This window comes from Cryptomeria japonica, chromosome 9, assembly GCF_030272615.1.
Source record: "Cryptomeria japonica chromosome 9, Sugi_1.0, whole genome shotgun sequence".
Classification (NCBI taxonomy): domain Eukaryota; kingdom Viridiplantae; phylum Streptophyta; class Pinopsida; order Cupressales; family Cupressaceae; genus Cryptomeria; species Cryptomeria japonica.
In genome coordinates, this window is record NC_081413.1 from 621,331,032 (window position 1) to 621,345,676 (window position 14,645).

Below are 14,645 nucleotides of genomic sequence, written 5' to 3' on the forward strand. Positions count from 1 at the left end.
TCATCCGATTCCTCAAATATTAGATCGAGCAGAGTCGATTACCGATTTTGAGGAGGAGAGGGGACGAAGACGGAGGAGGAGAGGAGGTCAAGGACCGATGGTAGATGGAGGAGGTGGCAGAGGAGGAGGAGGAGAGGGGGATGGTGGAGGTGGCGGAGGAGGTGGCTTAGGTGGTCGAGTCCAGCGGAGAGGGAGAGGTGGTTTGCCACTGCGGATATCACAGGGACCGTTGATGTCGGGAGGACTCAGATTAGGTGGCCGAGGTATGGAGAGGGAGATACTGATGGAGAGAGGGGAGGGAGCCACTGGAGAGGGAGCTACAAGTGAGGCACCTATGGATACAAGGGAGGGAGCGATAGGAGGTGGTGATCTTCGGGATCATATGCTAGCATATTTGTAGACTCGACTGACAGTAGCCAAGACACAGGTAGAGGATCTGGAGGCGGAGGTTGCAGCTAGAGATGTGCAGCTATTTGCACGAGAGTCAGAGCTGACTGTAGTGCTGCGGGAGAGGGATGGTGCGGTGGAGAGATTAGTGGAGCTGCAAGAGAGAGTCTGGGTTGGAGTAGGAGAATAAGGTCCTACTGGGGAGGTGATGAGACAGTTTGGACGGGCACAGGCTGAGATAGAGTAGTGGCGGGGATTATATGAGCAGGTGGTGCCAGCTAGTCAGCAAGCACTGAGCTATTCACAGATGCGGTAGGCCAGATCAGAGCAATCTCAGAGGATGCAGAGTAGTGGGGGTGCGATGGGTCCTCTCCGGAGAGATAGGTCAGGGGGTGTAGGAGCTAGTGGGGGTTTGATGGGGCCTCCACAGAGAGATAGGTCAGATGGTGTAGGGACTAGTGGGGGAGTAGGTGGTGATGGTGGTGCAGCATCTGGTCAGAGTGGCATCTGAGAGAGCATTTTGCATGCATGTATTTATATTGTCATTTTGGACTATGTCTTGGATGGCTCTTGGTAGCCGATTTTGTAGACTTCATTGTACTCTGATACATGAGATGATATATATGAGGAGATCCCATATTTTTGTGATGATATGCATTTTGATATGTATGGAGTTTTATGCTTAGATGGATATTTGTACTTTGCTATATGTATGTGTTTATGAGATGATTCCTATATGCATGTTTTTATGATGATTTATGCTTACATGATGTCTATATGCATGTTGTATGATGTTGGATACTAACATGTGGATGTAGGTTAATGTATGTGTGCTTTTGAAGTATTTGGGATAAAAATGTCGGATGTATGCAATGCCATGATGTTTTATGTATGCATAACAAAATAGATAGTAGTTTGTACTTTATATTAGCACAATGATGGGATAATGATAACGATATGCAATGATGTTAATGTAATGCTTTTGAAGGAATGATTTATTTATGGATATGCATCTAGATGGTTAAGAAATGAATGTATATGTGGATAAACAAATGTAAAGTACAAATGTTTAAATGAATGCATATGTATAATGTATGAGCCAGTGTTTGAGACAAATGCTTTTACGATTCTAAATGCCTAAATATGATGAAGGAAAAATGATAATGTGATGATAATGCAACTCATGTTTAATAAAATAACTGCACCGTAGGGATAATAAATGCAATTTAATGAATCCTAAGTGAGATAAAATAGATGAATGAATGCACTTTAACTATTTGAATAGATAAATGAATGTATGCAATTTTTATGGAAAACTAAACAAATGTATGATACATAAGTGTGGGAATGATGATAAATGATGATCACTAACGCATGTTTGAATGAATGTATAGGTAATGGTTAATCATGGTAAGATTTAATGATATTAATGCAAGTAAAATGAGAATGAACTAGATGGGGTAAGTGCAACTAAATGAGAATAAATGCATGCTAATGAATGGCTAAAGAATAATGCAACTAACATGTAATGAAATGATGATGATAGATGAATGCAAGGTTGTTTAGACTTTGCATGATGCACTTGATGACGTATCAGAGTACTCCGTCACAATTTGTATCCAAAACCAACGCAATTTTCACATAACTGCTCATTTTTAACTTTGTTCACACTTGCATGCAAAATTATGTAAATAAATGAGTAAATGGATGGACGGTATGCAAGGGAATGCAATATAAACATATGAGATGAAATGACGATCCATAGTACATTATTTTTCATCATCGAGCTTTAAAATGTTGTAAGAAAATACAAGCAACTTGACATAATGATTCAAGATGACCTGAGTATTCCTTACATGGATTTTTATATAGCAAGTTAATACAAACAACTTGATATAATGGGTCAAGTTGACCTGAGTATTGCTTGCGGAATAGACAAGGATTGTCCCCTTTCATGCATGACTTGGATCATCCTCCTTGATCTTGGGCTAATCATATCCTGAGACAAGTTCATACCGTAATAAGAGACAAAAACCTTTATCGAATTTGGATGAGGTAGGAGGAACCAAAGAAAGAGCATTGTACCTGTAAGTAGATAGTATATACATAAAGAATAAAGAATATGGATCCTTGGTAATGGTTCATGCTCATATGGTCGAGGTATACACTATAGTCAGCAAGCTGTAGTGATCTATGACTGCATTTTGCATAAGATCATGTAGCTTAGTGAACTTCCCACGTAGACACCATTAGTACATGCCCCAAAACTTCATCAGAATAATGTGCTGAAGATACACAAACAATGCTGTAGGAACCTGATTTGAATAAATAACCCACAAATCAACCAAGTATTTGATAGCTTAAACAAAATTTTCTTGTCAAAGAAAACGTCATTTTGTCTTTGTTTTGGTAAGGAAGGATGCATCCTTGTTGAAGACAGTTTGAGTGTTGATGTTGATTGTTTGGTTGATTTTGAGAAGTGATCATCATGTGAGTATTTTTTTCAGTACTTGTTTGGTATCTGCTCGGATGAGTATGTACAATGTGTTGCCATGTTTTTTTGTTTGATTTTCGATGTTTTCTAATGTTTTTGGATTTTTGTGAGACATTTTGAATGTTTTTGGATTTGTGATGATTGTTTTGAATGTTGTTGGATTTTGTGAGATATTTTTGAAGGTTTTTGGTATTTTGCAAGATATTTTTGAATGAAGATCTCAATGAATCACAAAACAATGTAGAATCCACTTCCATCAATAGGTTAAGGGCATTGCCCCTAGTTTAGACATGACAATGAAAAAGTGGGATGCAAGACGCATGAAGGACTATCCTTATTTGTAGATCAATAACGAGCCATGGTTTGGATGGATGGATGAATGAATGTAGTGGATGTGATCGCAACAAGTCTAAAAGAAAATGGAGCCATAGCTGCTACGAGTGGCGCCTGTTCGCCAAGTTTTCACCATCGCACTTACCTAAGGTGCCACCAGAGTGGTTGTTCACCGTTTGGATGCATGATTTTTCTTTACTATTTTGATGTTTTTATATGTTTCCTTAGGACCTTTAACTGGATGTTTTTGGTATTTTTGCCAGTATATATGGGAGCTTGATGCTCTGTGCAGCTTATGTATAAAACCGTTTGAGGTGCATGCTATTGATCAGATCTGCTGGCGGTTCTCCTTCTGAAGTAGCCAATTGATATGCCCCTGACCCAAATACAACAATGATAACATATGGACCCAACCAGTTTGATTCAAACTTTCCCTGATGTTCGCGGTTGGGTTGGTTACGAGGATTTTCTCAAAGAACAAGATCACCTACCTTGAATGTATGAGGTCTAACTCGATGATTATAGCTTCTGCTCATGCACTGTTGATAGGCCTTGAGGTGATTGTATGCAACTTGTCACTTCTCATCAAGTAGCTCTAAGTCTTGGAGATGGGATACTTTGTATGCTTCATCATCTCTGAGATTGTGTAAGGAAACCCGTAGTGATGGTATCTCGACCTCAATAGGTAAAATAACTTCTGCACCATAGACCAATGAGTAGGGAGTTGCGCCTGTAGGGGTTCGAATGCTAGTTCAATACGCCCATAGTGCTGGATTCAATTGAACATTCTAATCATGACCGACATCATTGACTGTCTTCTTGAGGATTCTTAATATGTTCTTGTTTGATGCTTCGGCCTGACCATTTCCTTGTGGGTAATAAGGAGTGGAAAAGCAGTGTTGGATGTGAAACTTCTCACAGAGTTCACGGACATCCTGATTTTTGAATGGAAGTCCGTTATCTGTGATGATGGACATGGGTACACCATACCGATAGATGATGTAATTGAGGATGAATGAGGCGATCTGCTTGCTGGTAACTTGGGTAAGTGGAACAGCTTCAATCCACTTTGTGAAGTATTCAGTGGCGGTAATAATGAATTTGTGGCCATTGGATGAAGATGGATGAACTTTACCCACAAGGTCAAGACCCTATTGACAAAAAGGCCATGGTGTTGTGATTGGTTGCAATTCCTATGCTGGTGCATGTATTAGGTCTCCATGAACTTGACATTTCTTGCACTTTCTGACAAAGTAGTAGGAGTCTTTTTCCATAGATGGCTAGTAGTATCCAGTGCGCATGAGTTTCTTGGCTAGTGACGAACCGCTTGCATGGGTTCCACAAATTCCTTCATGTACCTCTTCCAAGGCCTTTGTTATCTCATCCTGTTCCAAACATCGAAGGAGAGTACCATCAAGACTGTGTCGGTATAAGGTTTCGACAATGATGGTGTATCGAGCGGTTTGGCGAATGAAGGTTTTACGTTGATTATTCGATTGGTTAGGAGGAAGTGTGTGGTTGTGGAGGTAGGTATAGAACTCACTATACCATGGGGATTCAGAACTGATAAGGTGACATATCATCTCAGATTCGGGGATATCATAAGCGGGGATCCAAAGTTGTTCTACCAAGAACTCGTAGCGTGTTGAATTCTGTGGAAGATCTAGGAGAGATGCGATGGTAGCCATAGCGTTAACAACTCGATTCTGATCTCTTGGTATCTGCTCAAAGGTGATAGTAGTAAATGATGCCTTTAATTTTTCCACCATTTGTTTGTATGGCATGAGTTTGTCATCTTTAGTCTGATATTCATCAGTTGCTTGTCGAATGACCAGTTGGGAGTCGCCATATACTTGTAGTTCTTGTAACTTCCATTGTATGGCTAGCCTGAGTCTTGTGATCAAGGCCTCATACTTTGCTATGTTGTTTGTGCATGAAAATGTGAGCCTGTAAGACTTTGGGATGCTGTCACCTTGAGGTGTGATAAACAAAATGCCTGCCCTCGAGCCATGCCTAGTGTATGAACCATCAAAGTACAGTTTCCATGGTTGTGCTGTTGTGATCATGAGTATCTCTTCATCTGGAAAATTGGAAATGAGAGGATGATCACCTATGAGTGGTGCATTAGCCAACTGATCTGCAATAACTTGACCTTTGATAGCTTTACGGTCCACGTACTCGATGTCAAATTCACTGAGAATCATCACCCATTTGGCCAAGTGGCCTATCAATGTTGCTTTATTGAGTAAGTATTTGAGTGGATCAATCTTCACAATGAGTTGTACCTTGTGTGTTAACAAATAGTGCCTCAGTTTAGTGGCTGCCAAGATTACTACTAGGCAAGCTCGCTCAATAGGTGTGTAGTTGAGTTCATAGCCAACCAGTGTGCGAGAGATGTAGTAAACAACACACTCTTTCCCTTCTGTATTGTGTTGAGCCAGTAGTACCCCAATGCTGTACTTGTTGCTGAAATATAGAGTAACATAGGTCTACTTGGATCTGATGGGATCAACAATGGTGTATTCATGAGATAGTCTTTAAGTATCTGGAATGCTTACTGGCATCTGGTATCCCACTGAAAGCGGATGTTTTTGTGTAGCAGATGTGTAAAGGGGTGACACTTATCTACCAATTGTGCAATGAATCTTTGGATGGATTGTAGCCGTCCTTGTAATGTCCTTAGCTGAGTGATGTTCTTTAGAGGTGGCATGTCCATGATTGCTTTGACCTTTGCTGGATTGACCTCAATACCTTTGCTTGAGATAATGTATCCTATAAGTTTTCTTGAGGTTACTCCAAAGACACATTTCTTTGGGTTGAGTCGAACATGATATTGTTCCAATCTATCAAAGATTTTATCTAATATGTCTAGATGACCTTCTCTGGTGAGTGATTTTGCTAGTAAGTCATCAACATAATCTTCCATTATAGTATGCATCATGTCATGGAAGATGGTGGTCATTGCTCGTTGATAGGTCGCTCCTGCATTCTTGAGACCGAAAGGCATTACATTCCAGCAGTATGTGCCCCATGGACATGTGAAGGCTGTCTTATGTTGATCCTCTGGTGCAATCTTTATCTGATTGTATCCTAAAAAGCCATCCATGAGTGAAAGCATGGCATGTCCTGCTATTGGGTCCACTATGATGTCGATGTTTGGTAGGGGGAAGTCATCCTTAGGACATGCCTTATTTAGATCTCTGAAGTCAGTACAAATACAGATGCCCCCATTTGGCTTGCCGATGGGCATAATATTGGATATCCAATCCGCATAATCAATTGGTCTAATGAAACCAACATCCAAGAGTTTCTTAAGTTCTTCTTTGACTAGTACTGCAATCTAAGGATGCATCTTACGAAGCTTTTGCTTGACAGCTTTGGCTCCTTCTGCTATGGTGAGGTGATGCATGACTAAATCAGGATCAAGCCCAGGTATGTCTGCATATGACCATGCAAAGTTGATCTGATGCTTTTGAAAGAACTCTATAAATTTAGGCTGTTCCTCTGAAGTTAGAAGAGGTTCCAGATGTATGTGGTGAGGAGTTTCAGGAGTCCCCACGTTGTATTCTTTTGTTTCCTTGATGAGAATCGTTGATCGTTCCCGTTGTGTACTAGTAGGGAGAATGTTAAACCTTTCATCCGCCGGCGCCTCTGAGAGGTTTTCACCATTGGATACACTCTTTCTTTTTACTTTTGTTGGATCAAACAGTGCCAACGTGTGGTTTTCATTGGAAGATCCATGTTTTATTGTTATATTTTTGCAGCTGAAAGGTTTGGCATCCACCCCAAAGTATGCTGCGTTATTAAGTTCTATGGCAAATCTAGCTTTGTGATCCTAACTTGGTATGTTATCCCGTAGTTCCAAAAAGTCAATGATCACCTCATCATTTTGGAAATGATCAAGACATGGGGGATTAGGTTGGTTCCAATCGATGAGTTTAGGATGGATAATGGGCATTACCTCATCGATTAGGTTAAGTTCGTTAGATGTGTCAGTGAGGGTTAAGACGTTATGGTGAAGGTCGTTGATGGTACTCTCCCTATCAGAATCGGGCGTAGGATGTGATGTAGGGTCTATGGAAGATGTTTCCAGCTTAGGAACCCAAGAGGTCTTTATCTGTGCTTCTCCATAAATAGGGATGTCTTTGCGAGGTGGAGGTAGTGATGTGTCTTCCTCATCTGAAGTATTAAGTTGTATGGAATCAAATTCCCACTCATGTGAGTCAGTTTCTGAGTCACTTTCCAGTAATCGGTTACTGTACCATACTGGGATATCCTTTGAGTTAAATATTGTAGGTGTGATCGGTTGATGTACCATTGTAGATGAAATGATCAGTGCTGCAGGAAGGATTATGGGGATCAATGAATCTGATACGGGGAGTATTGGTAGTGTTGAATCTGCTGCTTCTACTGGAACTGCTGGTATTGTAGATACTGTTGTGGGTTCTGATATAGTTGTTGCTACTAATGGTGCTATTGATGTTATTGCTGCTGCTGATGGGATCATTGGTTTGATTGGTGGGATGATGGGTATTGTAGATGGTCGTGCTGGGATTTTTAGCCTCAATGGGACAGTTGTGATGGTGTTTGATGCTGCTTTTATAATCAAAGGTGACCTCTTTGTAATAGGTTGATATAGTGGTTTGCTGGGTTTTCCTTTGAATATGAGCTTAGGAAGGATCTCCTTTTGAAAGCCTAGTCCTGTATTATCCTTGGGCTTTAATTCTGGCTGCAACGGTTAATGTCTTCCTTGTTTGCAAGGTCCCAAAGCACTATGACCCTCATAACCCATTCTTTGCATAATGAGAAGACCTTTGCCATACTGATTTGTGGGAAGCTTAGCTTGTGGAATATCTACGGTGATGGGATTTTTATAGATCCATTCTGCTAAGTCCTCATCCCTGGTTTCTTCTTCTTGACTCTTTCCAAGGATGAAAGGCGTCAAAGTACATGCTGGCTTGATCAGTGGTGTTTGAAGTAACCATTGAGGTTTACCATGTGTCCTAGGAGAAGTAGGTATTTGTCCCACATAAAAGAGTTCGCTCAAATTGTACTCCCTAGGACCTTCCTTTGTTATTTTCATCTTAAGCCTTTCTTGCTTGGGTATAGTGGTGTTTGAACTGAAAAGAGAGGCTGGACTTACGTATGATGTGGAGGAGATGGCTTCTCTATTGTTAGGAGATGACTTATATTATGACAATATGCAAAGGGGTTTGCATCGCCTAGGATTGTGATCTCTACACCATTATGCAGGAACTTGATGCATTGATGGTAGGTGGATGGAATAACTTGCATGGCGTGTATCCAAGGTCTTCCTAACAATAAATTGTATGGCAGAGGAAGGTCCAGGACTTGACAGATAATGTGTTTCGCCACAGGGCCCACTTAGATTGGTAGTACCACAGCTCCTTTGGATGAACACTCGACGTCATCATAGGCTTTGATTGTGATCTTCTTGCAGGGATCCACTGATTCAATTGCATATCCCAAACCTGTGACTAATTGTAGAGTACAGATATTCAGGCCTGCTCCATTATCGATCAAGACTCGCTTGATCCTATGCTGGTTGATAAACCCTTCAATGTGGAATGAGGCGTTATGAGGTTGCTGGAAGGATGTGTTGTCACTTTCAGAGAAAGTGAGACAAGGTGATGACCTTAGATTTCCAACCATGGCTTGGAACTGATCTGTATTTAGGTTTGCAGGGACTGACGCCTCTTGGAGAGCTTGATCCAAGATTGTTTTATGGGATGGAGATAGGCACAATAGTTCTAAGATAGAGATTAGTGTGGGCATTTTGTCTAACTGTTCCACAAGATTATATTGCTTTGGGATTGATGGGGTACCTTGTGGAGATACTTTTATGGTAATCTTGCCGTGACGTGTAACAACATTGCAAGTTGAGCTGGGAATTTTGATGGTTATAGTTGTAATTTGTTCACTGGCATTGTATAGGTGATTCACAGTATAATTATACGCAGCTTGCGTATAATTGGTGGTATCTGTGTGTCTCCTTGAAGTAGAAGGACCCCTTTGATCTTATGATGGAAGTGGATTTTTAAACATATGATGATCATTATTTATTGTTTTAGGGTCATGTCCTTCAATTTCAATTTCACCTCGGTCAATAAGATCCTTAATAAGATCTTTCAATCTATGACAATTGCTTGTCTTATGTCCTCTCCCTTGATGGAAATCACAATGTTCAGTATCCCTCCACCATGAAGGTTTGACTTGAGGTTCATAATTTGATGTTTTGGGTAGGGTTACCAGATTTTGAGAAACCAGTTGTCATAATACTGTTTCGATGGGTTCCCCTAACGGAGTGTATGTTCGCTTTGGTTTTTGTTGACGCGGTCTGGGTTCCTCATGAGATGTGATGCAGCCTTGAGGAGCAACTGTCTTAGTTTGAGGTGGGGGATTCTGTCCTGCAAATTGAACTACAGGTTGTGCACTTTTGATAGTTCTTGCATCCACAACCCCGTTGTTGACAATATTTTTGTTTTTGTTCCATAAGCTTGGTTTGTCACTATTGAAGCGTGGGCGAGGACAATCCTTTGGCTCATTATAGATTTTGATAAGTCCTTTCTTAATGAGAGCCCGCTCACATTTTAAGCTTTTTGTGATCATGTCATTGAAAGAGTCTGTGTCTTTGACGTCCAGGTGAAATTCCATTTCTTCGTTTAAGTTGGAAATAAATATTTCCACTAGTTTTTGTTCAGGTAACTGAAGAGAATTTCTGCTAGACATTTGACACCATCATTGCAGAAAGACTGAAAATAGCTCACCCAGTTTTTGTTTAGTGTTACATAGATTAGCCATGGTGATATCACGTTCAATGTTGTGAGAGTAATGTGCCAAGAAATTCTGAACTAGCTCTTCAAAGGTCCTAATGCCACCTGGTAATCGGGAAAACCATGATGTGGTTGTTCCTCCCAAGCTTTGGGGAAAAAGTCACATTAGGTATGTGTCCTCGTATGCCACTTTGAGGCAAGCTGAATGGAATTCTCTGACATGATCACGAGGATATCCTTTTCCTCTATACTTTTCAAACTTGGGTGTTTCAAACCCTCACGGAAAGGTGGCATATGAAGATTCCTATCAAAGGGATAGGGACAAATGCCATTGAGTGAAAATTGATTAGTTTTCACACCACTATGAGGTTGTTGGGCAAGATTTTTGACTTGTTGCCGCAACATGTCTATTTCATTTGGAGGAGGAGGTGGTGGATTAACTTGATGAAAGTTGTATCTAATGTGCTCTCGACCTCTTTCATCCTCATTACAACTTTGGCGTTCTGATGCTTGTCTTAGTTGTGCCAGGTCAAAGTTAGAGGGTAGTTTGGCTCCTTCTTGAGCAAGTTTTAAAAAGTGAGCATCAACAATACTCTTGAGTATCTCATCAAAAAGCCTATTGAAGAGAGGGTTGTGTTGTGCCCTTTCTATTGCCACAGGAGTAGGAGTGCTGGGATTGTCATCATTGACGTTTCCTCCAAGGGCTCCTTGAAATTCATTGGTATTTTCCTCCTCTTCTTCTTCAATTTCTATTTCTCGTTGCCTTGACCGTGATTGGGTATGAGCCATTTTGTTTATGCATTTTTGTTGAAGTTGGGTGAAAATGATGATGAGTTGTTTGATGAAATGAAAGATTTATGGTTGGTGTGGTGTGTTGCATATGGATCTCTAGCACTTAAAGGTGGATGTTACCAAAGATTTCTTCTTGAATTGCTTGTTGTTTTTGATAAGGTTTGATGTGATAAGGTTTAGAGAAATCTGAGATGTGTTACAGACTTAACTACCTAGTAATGAGAGGATTCACTCATAGACAAGTTTTAACCTGCGTAGATATGTCTCTTAGGATGAGCTTATCCTAGATGTAGAAACAATCTAAAAGTGATTTGTTCTGTTTGATTCAAGCAATATCTAAAAAGAGAACTTATGACAAGAACCTCTTAATGTTTTGAGAGTTGAAAATGAATGAGATGATGTGTGAATGAGATAATGGATAAAATGTTTAACTTCAATAAATTTTTTGTGTCACATATGGGACAAATTCTACCTCTTCTCTTTCGGGAGTTGGTGGCATTTCTCGAGCTATGTTGTATGTGATAAAAATGTCTGGAAAAAAGTTAGGGTTGATCTTGCCTCCTTGGTTTTTGTGATAACTTAAAGCTCTATATTGTATAAAAGCTCTGCAGTTTAATGACTCTTGATCAAGTTCGTTTGATTTTCCTTGAAGATAAAGTCGCATGTGACATAAAAAAGCTCTATGAGAGACAAATATTTGTCTATTTAGATAGAAGAATTTCCTCCTTTTGATCAAAGCCTTTGAGCTCAATGGTCTTATTTTCAAGTTGATGTGTTGATGAAGATTCTTCTTTCTCAAGATGTGTAGAATGGTCATATAGTTTGATACTCTTCTCTTTGTTTTTGATCGTTTGGTTGTTTTGAAAAATGTTTGGTTGGATGAATACTTGTTCTGATTTTTGGATTTTAGGATGTTTCTTTGACAAGAAAACAAAGCAAGCACACAAACATAAGAATGTTGCATCAAAGGGAACAAATAAGTATGGGTCTAGATCAACCCAATCCTTGACCTTTTTATGACCCTTTCCTTTAAGTTTATTTATAGGTGTTTTCTTTCCAAAGCCTGAAGTCGACTCAATTTGTACTTGGACTTGACTAAAACGAAAACACTTCAAACACTTTTTATCCCTAAGGTCAAATGGTCAGTTGCAATAAATTCAGCCCACATCTTGATATTTCTTTGACTTTGGTACTACATACCTTATGAATCCCGCCGTGGCAGGTATTGATGTGATATACCAAGTCATGCACGAGCATAACAAATAGATGATCCCTATGATGGGGGAGTCACCACTTTCATCAAGCCACAAGTGACTTTTCAAAAAGCTATGTTTCTACTTAAGGAAATATGTATGGTGAGTATCTTGGGAGCAAAACCATCTATGCTCTTGCACTGAATTATATCACAAATATCCTCAATCAATAGAATAGGTGGGCTACTACTTAAAGGTGTTTAGTAATTTTCAATGTCTTTGGACATAAGTTCATTCTGCAGTGACTCACGTAAGAGCCTTATAACTTGTGGTAGGGCCCATTTGTCCTTTCGGCAAGTTACACTGTAGGAACAACTATACCCAAGGCTACAACTTTTGCTCCCACCTGATTTCTGTAGTGCAAGGTTGTTCCCAAGAGTGATGTGTCTCTTGGCAGGCCTCTCTTAAAAAGATAAAAATTTGAGTGTTACTAACATTTTTCTCTTGCACCTAGGACCACGAAAGCCAAGGGAGAGGATAGTGTGTGTTAGAAGTAGGACCACTCGACAAACTTTGCACAAGCGTGCCAAACACAAAATTCACTTGTTCTTTTTAACTTGTCATTGCAATGATTTTCTATCTATTTGGAGATGTTGCTCCAACAACCATGATGTTATTTTTAACTTCAAAGGCAATATGTTTGAGTAAACTAGAATTTGAAATCCTGGTCAACTTAATGAAAAACACGTTTGCATGAAGTAAAAATCGTTTTGCAAGGTAAGACAAATTGATTGTGAATTTTTATTTGCACCAAAATGGAAGTGTTGATTGTGAATTTTTAGTTTGATGCAAGAAATAATTTTGCTTTGTTGATTTTAAGCACCAAAAGAAAATTGAGCCTAACTTGCAAGAAAACAAAGTTTGTTTTTTGTGAAATTTTAAAGCACCAAAAGGAAGTGATCCTAACTTGCAAGGAAATGAAAGTTTGTTTTTGTTCAATTTTATAGCACCAAATGTAAAATTTTCATTTTTTAAACAAGTAAATGAAGTTAGTTTAGACCTGCACAAGGAACAAGTGGTTAGTAAAATCCAAAATAGGGAGGGCTTCCACAAGCCTAAGAAAAATTTCTTTTCGGCTACATGGTGCATTTTTTACAATGTTCTGTTACAATAGCGCCATTCTGTGTGCAAACAGAAACGCTATTTTAACACAAACGCACTAATACAAAGACACAAGCGCTAAAAGTAAAACTTTAACAACAAATGCAAAAGTGCCAAAACAAGCACAAATGCACCAAAATAAGCACAAAAGCGCTAAATAAAGGTCAATAGCACCAAACGTGAGACAAAAGCGCTATTGTAAAAAAATAGCGCTAGAATGTCAAGTTGCAATAGCGCTACAACGCGATCAAAAGCGCTAAAGCGCAACCTGTGTGTCAAACCCAACATTCAAACATGTTAGTTGTGTTAAAAAAAATGTTTTTAGGTGTTTGGATTCACGTCGGGTTCACCAAATGATGCTCTGCAAAAAGAGGGTTAGAAAATCTGTTCGATGACAACATACACACAAGAGAAAAAACGTTAGTGTTAGCAACAAAAGATTATTCTAAACAGGCATATCAAAAGAGATACTAAAAGCATGAGAGAATATTTAATTAGGAAAGTAAATATGATGAGGCATCTCCAAATGCCTCCTAACATGCTCTTAGCTCCTTCTCCTTTGTTCGTCTCTTCTCCAAGTTCCAAACTAGTGTAGCTCTCAACAACTTTTTGCACTATGGATGCTTATGGAGGTTTGAGATTGAAGTATTTGCTCTAAATGTGAATAAAAAGCTAATACTAGATGCTATGATGCTAAAATGATTTATTTTAAACCAAAATGACAAGATACTAGTGATTTATGCTAAATGCTCTCTAAAATTCTCTATAACTTAGATGCATACAAGTTTTCAGGATCTGGATTATGAAGAAATGAGCTCTATTTATAGGAAAAATGGAGCAATGGATGGTTGAGATTGAGTAATCTCAACAAGGGTCAGGATTGAATGATATTCAATGCATGTGAAGGCTTTCAACCCAATCCCAAGATGACAAGTGTCAATGCAAGATAGGTTGAGACGAGAGGGAATAAGCATTAAATGCTTGACATGACCTGAGAGTTAACTTGGGAGTTAAGGTCAAGGTTAGGTTGAATGAATAAAATCTTTATTCCAAGAATAAAGCTTTTATCCAAAGAAAAAACTCTTGTGCAAAGGCAAAAGGGATAACCATGGTCAAAGCAATAAATGCTTGAGGAGACACATGAGTGCAAGTTGAAATAACCATAAATGGTTATGTAAGAGCCATAAATGGTCATGTAAGAGCCATTAGTGGTTTTGGAAGACTTTGGAGGTTAAATTGTTGAACACACAAAGCATTTAATGCTTTTCAAAGACTTTGAAGTCTTTGAGAAGTGACTTTAAGTTGCTTAGGATTGTGACAATAATTAGGGGATGGATTAGGCTGATTAGGAAGGGTTTAGAAGAATCTAGAAGAGGTTTAGGCTTGTAAGTAGTTTTGGTGGGTGAGGGAAAATAGGATTTTTATTTAAAATAAATTAATTTATTTCAATAAATGTGTGCAAGTTGCATTTGTAGGAAAATGCAAGTTGGG